This window comes from Mauremys reevesii, linkage group 16, assembly GCF_016161935.1.
Source record: "Mauremys reevesii isolate NIE-2019 linkage group 16, ASM1616193v1, whole genome shotgun sequence".
NCBI classification, from domain to species: Eukaryota; Metazoa; Chordata; order Testudines; family Geoemydidae; genus Mauremys; species Mauremys reevesii.
The window spans coordinates 19,425,931-19,441,993 of NC_052638.1; the positions used below are offsets into that span (position 1 = coordinate 19,425,931).

At 40.6% G+C, this 16,063-nt stretch overlaps 1 long non-coding RNA gene across 9 annotated transcripts in view; it reads right to left on the reverse strand.

The window, feature by feature from the left end:
- Positions 1-16,063, reverse strand: part of LOC120384634 — a 122,454-nt gene that overhangs the window by 73,758 nt on the left and 32,633 nt on the right. The window contains exon 1 of one of the 9 annotated variants that reach the window (XR_005589001.1): positions 8,341-8,516. The exons of the other annotated variants lie outside the window; for them this stretch is intronic. This is a non-coding gene — a long non-coding RNA (uncharacterized LOC120384634). Of the gene's footprint in view, positions 1-8,340; positions 8,517-16,063 lie in introns of those variants that run through there. 9 annotated transcript variants of the gene reach the window in all.

The following is a 16,063-nucleotide window of genomic DNA, read 5'->3' on the forward strand; positions in this document are numbered from 1 at the left end:
CAAATGAGAAATTAATACCAGAATTTTGCCTGTGTTTCAAGAGACCCATGGGGTATATGTGATGGAAGGCAGGATGCAGGCAGCATCCATCAAAAGGATTGAAAGAATAGGCAAAGTAAATATATGCACATACAGAACACTGTCTTCAACACCAGCTAAGTCAGCCTGATCCCCACCAAGGTCCCACATTGTGTCCAAAACATTACTAGGCCCTGTACACTGCACACAGATAGTCACAAGAGTGAGGAGGACTCCACACAAGTAGACTAAAATAACTCTAGCAGGAGCAGCAGAGTTTGGCAGACCTGACTCAATGACTGTTCTTGTCCTTGTCACCATGCATTGGCTGGATAACACAGCTGGTGTCCTAGCAACACCAGGGAGCCTGGTTGCCCCTACCAGTGATGGAGATGGCTTCTTGTGATGCAGCTAGTGTTTAAAGCTGCAGTGGGACAGTTTATACAGGAGATGGGCCACTGCCACAAAGTTTGGATCTGGACCTAAAAGCTGAACCTTTTCATAGTTCAGCATGTTCTCTCTGGTGTTTGGATTGGGCCCGTCTCTACTTCAGTTACTTCTTTTTGGGCCACTTGCTCAACAGTAGAATAGGTTCGATTAGATATTAAGGTATATAGGTACTTCAGAAATGCAGATAAATGGATGAGATGGATTTTCCCCTAGGCATGGCCTCTCTCCTGCTCGTTCCTTTGTTCTGCTTTAACCTCCCAAGATGAGTTACACTCATTTTGCAGATTCACGGAGTCTCCCACCAGCACAGGTTTCATCATTTTGGTCCTTACACCCAATTTCCAATCATTTTGAACTTCACAACTACCTCTCCACCATTAAGTCACCACAATTTTCTCCTCCCAACCCCCTTCCACACACACGCACAAATGCACAATCTTAATGCTGGCTTGTACCAGCATTTGAGTGGAGGGTTTGGGAGGGTTGGGTTGGGCAGCATTTAAGGGGATTAAAAATTAGTTTAACGTACATCCAAATTAGGTGCCACCTTCCTTCCAAGCAAATTGCCTGTGACCTTCTGAGTCACAAAGCTTAGATGTTCGTAAGCAAAAGAAAGCCCTTGGGAAGCACACATCAGAAAATAATCATGGCCACCATTTCATTAGGTGTGGTATGTGCTTTCATCTGCACCTCTGGTAGCTAATGTGAGAGGGGTGATGCCAGGCCTCCCCTTTCAGAAATGGAGGGCCTGTTGGAATGCCAGTGTAACCCTTCTGCCAGGTGGAGCCAGCAGCAACAAGGGCCGGGTTCAGTATCTAAGGGTTCCTTTTCAACAGTACAACACAAAACCAGCTCGAGCCCCCAGCCAGTGACCTGGGACAATTACACACGCCCCCCTGGGATGCCTCTAAGAGGCAATACTTTTCCTCTCGCAAGCACAGAGTCTGAGTGTAGCAAAAACTTTTAATAAAAGGAGGGAAGTAACTCAGCATTAATTTGAGAAAACACCACAACTAGGGTTCATAAACACGAACCATGAGTAAAAGACCCACCCCTAAGTAAGTTGGGCAGTGTCCTTTTCCACTCAGGTTCTTAAGTCCAGCAACCCAAAAGTAAATGTAACATGCCCATCCCTTCTCTGCACCCCACTCACAGTTGCTGTCCTTGGCCACTGCAGCCCCAGAGTTCAGAAGTTCACCTCTCACCCTGGGTGGAAGTGAGGGGGTAAGGAGGCACTCGCTCATCACCCCAACAGCTGATTGCTGCACCTCTCTGTGGGGCTTTGCTCTGGCCTTCTCCGCCAGCCGCCTTGCTGGCTGCTTGCCATGCATCTCTGCCAGCCACTCAGCTGGCCACTCACGAAGATGTCTTCAAGGCCCCCCACTTAACACAGCTCTTCGTGATTCAGCTGTTAGTGGGGGAGCTTCACTGCTGGTGCACACTGGGCAGTCTGTTGCAATAGAGACACTGTCCCAAAGTAGGTCTACTACTTAGACCTAAGTATCCATGATTTCTGTATGTAACAAGACTCTCAACTGAGTCTAAATTAACTCTTATTATACCATGGAGAGAGGAAGGGTCAAATGGTGTGTAGGACCCTTAAACAGGGACCACATCACCAGGTACAAGTACCTGTCCCCACCCTCTTTCAACTCATTGTACTTTGGAACCCATGTCCCCTGCCTAGCAAGTGCCGTTCAATTGAGGGTGAGTCCACTCCATTGGGGTATGCCAGGTACAGTTCTGCTGACCTGGGTTACAAGGATAACAATGCTTTATTACTCCTGCCCCAATTACAAGGACACCAGTCACAAGTGATCATTTGGGAAAGCAATCCCATCATGCTGAGCACCTAGGCAGTGTGGGTGTATCCATGCAAATGAGATCAGCTCCTGAAGTCCTTTTCCACAGCTCACCACTAGATGTCAGGGGAAAGCTCATTCAGACTCTACTTACACCAGCTGTGACTATATTTTCCCAAGGGGACTGCGCCGGGCTTGAAGTTCTAACAGGGGGTGGGCTTTTTTTCTTTGCACAGAAAATATTGTCATAGAAACACAGTTTTCCAGTGCATTTGTACAGAGACTTGTACATATATGTTACCATATTCTGCCTACCTAAAATTTCTCCCACAGTTTTAACTGGATAAATTAATCTTAACGTCCTCTGCTAGATGGTGGCTCTGTTCCACCCCAGGAGTGATTGTATAGCACAAGATACATTATTTCCTATGCACAGTCTTCTGTAAATCTCTAGAGAAAGCCTGTAGAGTAGTTATGGATGTTTCTGGATGAAAGGTGCAAGGCTAATGAAAGGTCATTGCCATGTTTCCTTTCCAAACTTCTTCCAAATAGCTTGTTCTTCAACTACGGATTCAACTTACAACTTTCTGATTGGCTCTAGTTGAAAGTCTCAGGTGTAAATGCAAATATGTTTCTCCTACAGTGATAGTGGGTAACTCTGGTGCTTTCAATGCATTCCTCATGCATCCATCTAAAGGCAATTTTTAGTTTGGTTCATTATTTGGTTTGATAGAACATGTTCTCTGTCTTTGCTGAATTACTGAATCTACCTGTATTGGGCCTTCTAAGAGACAAGTGATGAATTCCCACTATCCTCTCCCACTTCAAGAAAGTTAAATGTTATTGCCATATACAGAACATTTTGGGTCAGACTATGGTTTTTTTAAACAGACAATAGTACCACTTCCAAGAGAGTTGACTAATGACATGCTTCCAAAACTTTAGTGAATAAGGAGGAGGTCAATATAGCAAACTACTCTAATTGACAATTTTGGTATGTATCAGCAAAACAGAAAAGGAAATTAAATTACTGTTTATGCAAGTGTAGCAAAATATGTTCATTGCCAACCTTTTGATTGAATTGTAAAAGACTGTCCTTCCAAATACATGGGGAAAGAGTTTGTTCAGAATTCTTTTAAAATTGTCACATTGATTTTGTCAGTGCTAAGTTGGGTGTGTTGTTTTTGTTTTGTTTTTTAAATTTGGACAGTCATAGATGAATTATAACAAAGTAAATAACACCCATAGTTCTGCAATGAAGAAAATATAATAAAAAAATTGTATGTTAAATAAGGCAAAAGAAAAAAGAAATTCAGTCATAAAAGACATAATAGAAAAATAAACACATTAGAAAAGGATTAAATAGAAGAAAAGAGTTTATATTAAAATGTGTATATTTTTAAAAGGAAAAGGTTAATTTTGTCTGTTTCCAAGGATCCACAAACTCACACACATGGGAGTTTTGCATTGGGAAAGGAGAAATCTTGACTTAAAGGCAAGATCCTTTCTTATCTCTGAAGATCTCTTCAGCTCTCATCAAATGATCAAACTAAACAGCATATGGATAGGGAAGATAAAACCTTAAAGGATACCTAGGATATCCACTTGAAGCTCCCATTCAGTTCTGTATACAGAGGCACAGATTTGATGCCATTAAAGGGATACAGGGGAAGTGGCTTGCACTTCCCTTACTGAGGTGCTGCCGGGGGCTGGTTTGGTCCCTATGCAGGATAGAACAGCTCTGGGGTCTGTTTAACTAGAGGCCCTGCTGCAGGTAGCAAAACAACAAAATTAAAATGTTTTGTACATGAACTAAAACACCCCCATTGAGACTGGTTCCCATTTGACTCCCAGGCTCACATTTCCATTTAAAAAATATGAGCCTATCAAATACAAAAAAAAAATAAACAAAATGAAATTGTCCTATATCTAAAAAAAAATTAAAATTTTGAGACTAGCTTCTTATGCATTTTGGAAGGCTGTCACAGCCTATAGAAACATGGCTAATTCTCTTAGTAAAAACTGTGAATAAGTGAAAGTGCTCAGCTGCTGTAAATCAACAGAACTCCATTCTCTTCAATGAAGCAATGCCAGTTTATATCAATTGAAGATCTGCTCCTACATTTTCAAAAGAGTACGCTCAAAAGTGCACATGTGCTTTTGGCCATGCCTTACTTGTACGTGTAAACTGTGGTTCCGTGCATGGGCACATGCATTTGCAAATACCCAATTCACATGCATGTATTTGAAGTGGTGCTCATGCAAGTCAGGCACACAAAAAGTGTGTGCATTCTTTTGAAAATCTGGGGCCATATCTTGTAAATAAATAAACAAGTTGAGAGAAGATTTGGGAATTTAAGCTTGGATTTTGAAGAAAAAAACCAACTGATCCAAAAATACACTGTGGCAATTATCCCACATTTCATAATGAAGAAAATATACGGTACACAAAATGGCAGACTGTACCTACACAGCCGGTCTCATTCTGCTTTCACATACACTGGTGTAAATCAAGAGAGGTCACTGAATTTATGCTAGCGTTAAACTGGAATAACTTAGAGCAATATTGGGCCCAGCCTCTCCACTTAAGAATTAAACTATCCTGCAGCTGAGAATATCTAGTAAAAAGCCATTGCTATGAAAAGCACTTTATCATTGCAGTTGATATCTGAAACCTTGGAATTAAAGGTGAGATCCTGGCCCCACTGAAGTCAAAGGAAGTTTGCCATTGACTTCAATAGGACTAGGATTTAAGGGTCTAAGTGGAAATGATGTACACTTTTTCTTTCTTTTCTTATTTTCTCCTTTGTGAGAAGCTCTACTTTAAAAAAAAACACATGAACATCATTTGTTTGCGCCATCTTGAACAGCCTTCAAAATAAATAAAGGAAAACTGATTTACTGAGATGTGAATGAATGGGCCAATAACAAATCTAGCAATGAGATGTGGCAAAATGACGCATTTACTAATATTCTCATAGTCACATGCTTAAAATTCTCCAGCTAGAAGAAGCGAAATCATCTGCTTCTCACCATCTGGCCTCCATGAAAAGAACTACAAGAGCATACTAAAGTTCTATGATTTACAAAGTCAGCTGCATGCTAGAGATTAATTTATATGGGATAAAGTTTAGTATGGTAATAATTAAGCCTTTACAGAGTCTTAATTTAGAGATAGAAGATAGCTGCCCCAATCAGGAGTCTGTAACTTGTCATACTAGTGAAGGAATTAAATGTGTGCATGCATCAATGTAAAATGACTGCTAGCACCTGTACATCTATGGGAATTCATTGCTAAAATTCCCTGAATCAGATAAGGTCTGGTCATGCAGAGCAGAAGCATTGGGCATCCACAAAGGTGGCCCATTAATGTGAAGTGGAGGTGTCAGTAGGCTGCCCTGATCTGGTGTGAGCACCAATTACATGCCAAATAGTATAAATAAATAAAATGGATTCAGTCTAACCTGATATTTTCACACCGCCATTTCTACCCTCTTGTTTTCCACAAACTAATTACAAAATGAAGCTATGTTGGAATGTTTGCTTTTATTGAGAATTTTCGGAAAATAACTTGCTGCCAAGATTTCACATGCAATAGAGTAAACTGATAGGAAGACAGAAAATCCAAAAATATTTTGAAACAAAAAGTAAAACCCACTGAGACCATCCCCAGTATAAACTCCCTGTCATGCTTCCTGATGTGGCTCACAACTGAGTGGCTACTGGGATCTGTCCAAACAGTCCAAATAGTCCAGAGATGCAGGATCTTTCCCTGAATCCATACTTATAGCTTCTTCTCACAGAAAACAAGCTGACAGGGTCACTACCCATAGGGGCTTTTCCTTTGATGATGGAGAGTGAGGAATGTATTCTGAGTCGTGGACCTCCGATCATCACACACAATGACCACTTGCATCTAAATTAGCATTCTTCTGTTAAAGTTCTTCACTTGCATTTCACAAGGCTTCTTTCTCCTTTGAGGGGTTATTTAGTTACAGGGGTAACACAATGTAAATGTTTGCTACTACATTATAATGGGATACAGGTAAATGAAAACAATGCAAGTAACATCCCACCAAATAAACACCAAATACAAATAAATTTAACAATCACTGTGATCTATACTAGTATACAAGTGAATTGGCCTGGGGCTCTGGCATGAGCTGGCACTTGGTTTGCCAGAGTCACACTCCTCAAACCAATTCCCCACTTACAGTACAGCTAGCCTTTGTGAGAGTGTGTGGAAGGGCAAAAGAAGCCTCCTCCCCTTGAGGCTCCACCATGGGAACCAGTCACAATCACAGCCCTTGCGCTCACGGTCCTTGTAAGGACTGCTCCTGGCTAGTGATGCTAGCCAGCAAGAAACAGAATTGTAAGCTCTCTGGAGCAGATTTTTTTTTTAATAGAACTAATGGACTTTCAGGCCAGAAGAGACCATCACAATCATCTAGTCTGACCTCCTGCAGATCACAGGCCACAGAACCTCACTCGCCCACTCCTGCAATAGGTCGTAGCCTCTGGTTGAGTTCCTGAAGTCCTCAAATCTTGATTTAAAGACTTAAGTTACATAGAATCAACCATTTACTCTAGTTCAAACCAGCAACTGACCCATGCCCCATGCTGCAAAGGAAGGCCCAAAAAAAACCAAAAAAACCCACCAGTCTCTGCCAGTCTGACCTGGAGGAAAATTCCCTCCCAACCTCAAGTATGGTGATCAGTTAGACCCTGAGCACATGGGCAAGATCCACTAGCCAAACATCTGGGAAAGAATTCACTGAGTAACTCAGAGCCCTCCCTGTCTAGTGTCTCATCTCCAGCCAGTGGAGACATCTGCTAACAGCAGTCACGGATGGGCCAATGGCCATTGTAGCCTTATCATACCATCCCCTCCAGAAACTTATCATGCTCAGTCTTGAAACAAGTTAATTTTTTTGCCTCCCACTGGTCCCCTTGCAGGGCTGTTCCAGAACCTTCATCTCATTTCAAGCCTAAACTGGTTAGTGGCCTGTTTATAATATTTGTTCTTGTGGCAACATTGGCCCATATCTTAAATAACTCTTCTCCCTTCCTGGTGTTTGTTCTTTTGATGTGTTTATAAAGAGCAATCATATCTCCTCTCTCAGTTTTCATTTTGTCAAGCAAAAAAGCTAAGCTCCTTAAGTCTCCTCTTGTAAGGCAGGTTCTCCATTCTTCCAACCATCCTAGTAGCCCATCTCTACAGTTGTTCCTGTTTGAATTAATCTTTCTTAAACGTGGGATACCAGACTTGAACACAGTATTCCAGATGAGGTCTTACCCATGCCTTGTATAATGGTAATAACACTTCCCTATCTCTACTGGAAATACCTTGCCTGATGCATCCTAAGTTTGTATTAACCTTTTTTCATTGTCACATCACATTGGCAGCTCAAAGTCATAGGAAACATTCTTGTTGTTAGTCCCTAAGTGCATGACCTTGCACATTGCACTATTAAACTTGATCACACTTCTATTAATCCAGTTTTCAAGTCATCCAGATCTCCTTGTATGATATTCCAGTCTTCTTCCATATTGGCAATACCCCCCAACTTTGTGTCATCCACAATTTTTTTTAGCATACTCCCAGTTTTTGTGCCAAGGTCACTCAGGAAAATATTAAATATTAATGTTCGTACAGCGCCTGTAAAATGGGACTGGTGGTCCTAGTTGCTACCACTATACAAATAATAAATAGGAATAAATAATAATAATGGTCCAGCTGCACCTCCACATCACCACCATAGACTGCCAGCCAAGATGGAGGAGGGCACACTGCATCTCCTGAAGCATAACAGAGGGTGCGCACTCCACCCACATGCCTGGCAACTCCAGAAGGAGGCATTGTACCCTCCCTTGTATCACCCAGCAAGGCAGGGCAATACAGCTCCATCCAACCCAATCCATGGGGCAAAGGTTTAAAGGCACACTTGAGCCCAACGCCAATACACCTGCAAAAGAAATGCTTCCCCACACCATTCTTTTATCATTAGTATTGACATCACCCTAATGTTTTATCTCCAGCCATTTACAAAGACAACTTCACATTTCTTACTTTCCTAGTTCTGATTAGATTTGTTGTTTCTCTCACACAATCCTTTTTCCTTTAACTGATTTAGTTCTCAGCACTGAAGTAAAATCTATAAATTCCATCTTCAAAGAAAATCTGTTCCCAACTGTTGTCCTCCAGCAGTATTCTCATATTCTGTATTCTCACAAAAACAAGATCTTCTCTGACTGACCGCTCCTTATCCCCCTCCGCCCCGTATGTGTTTCTCTCTTTAAAAAATATACATCAAAACCCCAGCTTCCCCAATGTCCCTTCCTTGGTCACTGGTAACCAAGGAAACCAGATACTATGGTAACTCAGGGATGAAAACCATGCATTCAATATTCCTTAATCTCCTAACTGGGTTGAAAGTCCTTGTCTTTTACCTTCCCCAGGTGCTGAAGCAGCAACAATAAAAACAGTAGCAGTAAGCCCTTGTTTTCACTCATGTAGTGTGTTTAGCTATGTAAATATTACGTGTGTATTTTCTGCATGCTGCACCTTTAAATCTCTAAGGCAGAGCCATTTTGTATTCTGTTCAGTGCAGGTTGTTACAAATGAGGCATACACGGTAAATACTCTCATTGAGATTACACTTTTTTGTTCCTTGTTTGTTCTTTTAATCTCAAATAAAAGTCATTATGACTACATTTGAGGTGCTCTTTGTGTCTGGAAAAAAAAATCACATTTCACACTTTTCAGTGTGAGTCTAAGCTCTGAACGTGTTGGTACTTGTTGCCCATCCAGTGGCTCAGCAAAAGTAATGATTTGGTTTCAAATAATTCACATGAGCTGGGATGGAATACAGAGTGTACCTGCCTTCCACAATTTCAGAACAAATTTTATACTGTATATCCCGACCCTGCTCCCACTAAATTCTATGACAAAATTCCTGTTGACTTCAGTGAGCGTAATTCTCCTGGAGTAGAGTACACTTTATACTACAAAGGTATGGCTTTTAGTGGTACAGTTTTTATAGCTGTTATAGTTTAGAGAGATAAATACCAATTGCATGCATGGTTCGGTATAAGAGAAAGTGACTTCTAAAGCATTTATAAAGTGCTTTACAAATTAATTGCCCTTGTTAGCACCTAACTGAAACACGTACATATCTCCATTTTGCAAATGAGAACTATCACAGAAGGAATCAGATTCAGTGCAGACTAGAACTCTTCAGCTATGTCTACAATATGAGGTAGGGGTATAGGGAAAGTTGTGATAGATTTTACGGCGTCAACACAACAGCTATGTTGCAATGAATTAATCTCTGGACATGTGTCTTCATTTTACTGACCTGCTGCTGTGGACATCACACAATACGTAAATTACAGTATAAAGAACCCACAGAAATGTTGCTTTTTGTCAGCGTAACACACTGATATCTACGCAAGTGATTGTTAAATTCCCATGCTATATAATTAACATGAAACTTCACTTGAATATAGTGTTTTTAAAATCTGACCTGACATTGCAAGATTGTGCTGGTGCTTTCTGCGTTTAAACAATCAGAGCAAAAATAACTTGCATGTGTGCATATTCATTCCTCAGAGCTTGCAAGATTACTGCTTTTCAATGAGTGAGAGTGAGCCTCAAAAAATAAACAAATCATTGAGCCTGGTAGAAATTCAAATGTTTGCAGATGTAGAGGTCATTGAGGCTTCATAGGAAATTATATATAAAGCTTGTCAGCTACCTGAAGTTTCCCAAGGTTACTCAGCTTTAAGAGACAATAGAACCTCTTTATAAACACGGCATTTATTTTTATTGGCAGCACATCTGAAATACAGCTAAAAATTCGACAAGATCTCTCCCTTTCACCATCAGAGTTGGTCTCTGCTAATGCCTCTCCAGAAAAACTTAAGGCACATTGACGAACCAGTGTTGTGGAAGCTTACACTGCTGCAGCCAGTGCTGTGCAGTACCTGTCCTGTATTATAAGACTCCAGCCTCTACATTCCAAAATCTGGCACCTTTCTAAAAAAATGTAAACGATTCACATGGATAAACTCTGTAGGGCAGTGCAGGCTGATTCAATTGGGTGCAAGTCAATGAATTGTGCCTCTCTGAATCTGGCCCCATGGATACATTTTTCTGAGTGCTGGATCATTTCCTAACATGTCACCCAAAATAAAGTGAGCTATGTGCAAGCTTCTCAGTGCTGTCTGTGATTATAACCTGAATACTTCAAGATGGAAATTTCTGATGTGCAGGTAACAGAGTCAAAGGGGGATATGATTTAAAAGAAACAGATATACTGCATTTCCAGATCTGGTGTAAGCAGCTATGACTCCCCTGAACTCAAAATTTCTAACAAGTGGAAACTATGGAACCATACTGACGAAGCCACAGCATGTGACAGGAAAAGAAGACACTCAAGTGAAAATGCCAGTACAGAATACAAAGACTTCTTTGTCAGTAGTTTAAGAGAATGTACAGGGGAATCCTTTGAAAAAGAAATGTAAGAGTCTAATAAGAAATAAAATTAAAGTGCCTGGTATGGAAAGGAAACTGCCACTTCCACTCTAATTAGCTGTACCTTTTCTGTGTGGAAAGGCAGAAGTATGGCTGTAAGCCCACTATATTCTAAAAACAAGAAACATATTTGCTAGACCAATGAGCTGTTTTGCTACATCTGGTAGCAGGTAAGCACTCGGCTGGGTCGTTTCTGCCTTCACCAGCATGCATTTGTGCAGACAATGAGAAGCCCTAGGGAAGATCTGAGATGTCATGTCAACAGTTTAGCTGGAGAGGAACACAAAAGGTGTTTTTGAAAACAATAATCAGAGGTTTAGTTAAGATTTTTTTAAAAAATAATGTTTCCATCTGAGATATTCAGATCGGTATATAATATACAGCAATGGGCAACCTCCATGTTTTTAAAAAAGGATTACTTATATTTATGCTTGAAACTCAGTTCAGTCAAATGTGCTGCTCTATGTTTTGTATTACTTATTTCAATAATTATAATAGCAAGGGCCCAGTCATGCAGCCTTTATTCACGGGAGTAATTCCATTGAAGCCAACAGGACTTCTCACGTGAGAGAGGGCTGCAGGATTGTCTCCTGCATTGGTCCAATGTAGTGAGTATTTTCTATATTTCCAAATGTTTACATATACACACACACACAGGGTATGTCTACACTGCAGTTGGGAAGTATGATTACCGCACACGGATGCTTACCCAAGCTACGTCTAAAAATAGCAGTGGAGCCATGACAGCTCAGGCAGTGGCATAGGCTAGTCACTCAAGCACATTTGCTTGTACGTGGGTGGCTAGCCCCTGCCCCCACCTGTGTTGCCATGGCTGTACTGCCATTTTTAGCCAGCTAGCTTAATCAAAGCTAGCCCAGACACATATGCACATGGCATAATCACACCTCCCAGTTGCAGTGTAGACGTACCCCAAGGGTGGGGGGGAGATATCTATCTAGGCTCTTAAATGGCCCAATCACAATGGTATTTGGATGCCTTCCAAAGTTATGAAGTATCTCTCTCTAACTTCCAGTCCGGACTTGTTAGCAGTTACCATGGGAAGAGAAGGTCAAAGAAGTGGAGTTTGCCTTTTGTCCTAAAAGTGCTGAGGTTCAGGGTCCTATATCTCTTCTGGGAGTTAATTTCCGATTTGCAGACCAGTCACTGAGAGGGCTCTGTCTCCTGCATACGGCAGTTCAACCCTTGAGGTTGACGATTCCATTGTTCCAGCAGAATGTAACTGTCATGGGACCCCATGATAAGGCAGAGTGAAGTGGCTCCTCAGCTATGTTGGGCCAGTTCTATGGGTAAGCTCTGAAAACAAGGACTGAACCTTGAATGTGACCCCGCATTTAATGAGGAACCAGTACAGAAAGCAGAGCATGGGGATGATGGACTCTGGGCTGTCTGTGTTCCTAAGGACAGGCTGCTGTGTCTTGGATCAACTGTTGCTTTAAGGTGGAGATGGCATCATCTTCCAAGGACATGCTTAATTAATTAATGCCTAATTTCTCCCTGTATTCCTTTGCTGCAGTACTATTTAATGTTTGTGGGTATTAAAAGTAACCTGCAACATGGGTTTTTATTTAATTGCTTAAGTGTGTTTTGCTCTCTTTTCCCCTCTGAGCTGTTATTCAGCTTTCAGTCTTTTGTCTCCTGTGCCGTCATTGTGTCATTAGTTCTCCAGCCACTACACGGTCTTCCAGGATAGACAAGACCTGAATTGCTAATGTAAAAAACACTCAGAAAGAGTCCTATCACTAATTATTATTAAACACTGACCTCATACTGGTACCTAGAAACCTCGACCAAGCTAGGAGTTCATTGGGCTAAGCGTACAGTAAATCACAGTCGTTGGCTCAAAGAACTCACAGTCTAAAAAAAATAAGACATAACAGGTGTATAAGACAAACAGGCAGATGGGGATGGGGAGAGAGTGACAAAACGTGATAGGATGCTTTATCGTAGCCAAGCTGTGTGTACAATTAGTAGCTAATCAACATCAGTGATTGCAACTCACACATTGCCCAGCCATTATTAGATGATAGTTTTCTGTATGCATTACAGCAGAGGGGCATTTTAAGAGGGATTTGAGAGGACAAGGTGGGGCCTTCACAAATTTTGACTAGGAGCTTTTCCCTAGGCTTAAAGCAGGGGTCAGCAACCTTTCAGACGTATGCCGAGTCTTCATTTATTCACTTTAGATTTAAGATTTCGCGTGCCAGTCATACATTTTAACATTTTTAGAAGGTCTCTTTCTATAAGTCTATAATATATAACTAAACTATTGTTGTATATAAAGTAAATAAGGTTTTTAAAATGTTTAAGAAGCTTCATTTAAAATTAAATTAAAATGCAGAGCCCCCCGGATCGGTGACGAGGACCTGGGCAGTGTGCCACTGAAAATCAGCTCGTGTGCTGCCTTTGGAACGCATGCCATAGGTTGCCTAACCTGGCTTAAAGAATGGCTTGGGGAAAGCAGTGACGGTTCTTGTGGGAAACACAGACAAATGGGGGATCAAGACTGACATCACTGGCAGAATGATGGCATGGGTTGATTCTGCAATAAAACAGTAGGATGGACAGATGGGGCAGAGATACTTAGGGACACCTTTCTAGCCTTCTTCATACATCACACAGATGCAAGAAAGGACAAGCCTAATTTTTTTTCTTTTTGCCAGTTACCTTTAATGAAAGATTTGTATTTTACTTGGGTGTCCTGTCCCCAAAAGAAAAATCATTGTCTATGGAACACTCTGAATAGTGACTCTCCCTGGAACCCAGGCTGAAATAGATCAGTGGCAAAATAAGAGCAGTAGTATTCAATGTGAAAAAGGAAAAAAAATAACTTTATAATGTTACATAACTGTGTAATGAATATTGTGTCTCTAGTGTACAATTTAGTTATAGCCCAAGAGACTTGGTAACATTTTGAATTGCATCTTTGATACCCATTTAATTAAGGTTTTAAAAGGTGCTTACTGTGTAATTATTAACACCAACTGTTACACCTAAACAGACAGAGCATGTACCGCATAGTTAATCCTTGCTAGAGTGTAAATTATCGAATGGTATGTATATTTCACATGCAATAAATCCCTTTTAAAATCCACGCAATTCATTAGGATAGTTATCATATCAAACAACTGAAGATTATTAAGAAAATATTAACTGAGACTAATGGTAAATCGTACACTTCTATCTCAGGCTCTCAGTAACTGTGGTATCAGAGCACCTCACAGTCCATACATGCTGTGCCTCTGGCACCACATTTCCCAGGCGGCACAGCACCTCCAGGAGCCATGTTATTACTAGGTGGCTCTAGCCCAGTATGAGCCACCTTGGGCCTGATTTACATACATTCTTAGCACCCAACAACGCTGGCTGAAGCCAACAGGGGCTGCAAATGGTGAGCCCAGTATGTTTCAGGTTGGACACCCAAAATCAGAATTGCTTTTGAAAATGTTGACCTCCTTACTGGCCCCGACAAAAGGCCTGTTCTAAAACCCATTGAAGTCAATGGGAGATTCTCCACCGACTTCTCTGGACCTTGGAACAGGTCTGAGATGCTCCATCTCTTCAACATATAACATATAACATCCTACACTAGGCATTTCTATTTTTTGCCAGTCACTGTGTGTATCCATTATCAATCCAACAAAAACTGAACACATTATATCTGGGAACAAACAGAAGAGCTAGGTGCGGGGATTACAAATTATAATCCCAGTTTTTCCAGGTTTACAGATTTTGTTATTGGGCAGAACTAGCGGGATAGTAAACTGTGCAGTGTGTGTGTCCTTCTGATAAACCTCCTAGCCAATTTGTAAAAGAAAAAGATACTGATTCATAAATAATGACAGAAAACAGTTTTGGAAATTTCCATAGACTGCAGAATAAGTAAAATGTCTGACAGAGAAGAATGAGTATTGGCAGCTTCATTTGATTCACATGGCAAAAGAATAAATTGAAGCCATAAAGGACTTCAGCAAAGTTCAGATATTGATCACTGGAAAAAGTCACTATGAAGAAAGTAACAACCTTGTCACCCTCCTTTTCCCCTTCATGAACTAGACCAGTTAAGTCTTAACATAAAAATGGATACTCCTCATCTATCTTTCTTTCTCTACCCCGTCATACCGATGGATCTGGATAATCTGATAACATTAATAAAAGATTCAGTCATGTGGATAAACCAGTATAATAAGAGTAGTTACCAACCTGTTCATTTGTCTGAGCAGCTAGACCCAAACTACTGTTTGCCAGGCACAATAATGGTAAAGGGTACGAAACAACCTCAGATTTCTAGAAATGAATTTACAGTGGGTGAAAATTCATACCCTGTGCAGAGGCTCAAGCATTGGGTCTAAGCACCAATTGAGTCCTCAAAATAGACTCAAAATAGATAGATAGGACCTGCATTGGCCCTGAGTATGCAATTAATTGCACCTTTGGGAAAAGGGAAATATTTAAGGCAAAAATGTTAATGGCCTACCATAATTGCAACTCCAAAATATACACCCTTTTGTGTGACACTTGCAACTTATAACACAGCATTTTGTTTTGCGAAGTTATCTTGTGTCATTGTAACACTGTAATTGGACATAAATGATAGCACATCTTTTTGTCATCACTTTCCAAAAATGCCACTTTATTTTATCTTTGCAGCTATCCAGATGAAGTAGATCCTTCCCTGCTATCCACAAATGGAGGCAGACTATATTTTTTTAATGTTGATAGATAATTCAGAAATATTGGATATTTCACTCACATAGATTGCACATCTCTGCTGCATGAAATCTTTTAAAGTAAGACATCACAGGGCAATGGTATGAACAGTGATGCCACCCCTTCATTATTTTTATGATCAATCTCTAGTGTGTTGGAAAATATTGCTTGAATTTATTTATATAATCAATTTACAAAGGTACTGCATTATTTTAAAGTCAACAGTCTTCTCTCTCACTAATCCTTCATTTGAGAAGCCAAAGATTTAGATTAAAAGAGTCATATTTAAATATAACACATGAAAACAAGCAACTGAATATTGACAAAATATACAAGTATTTATATACAAATGCTGAAAGTCTAAATAATAAGATAGGTGAACTAGAGTGCCTGGCATTAAATGAGGATATTTGTATAACAGGCATCATGCAAACTTGGTGGAATGAGGATAATCAATGGGACACAATAATACCAGGGTACAAAATACATGGGAATAACAGAGTAAATCATGCTGCTCTGGGGAGGGGCA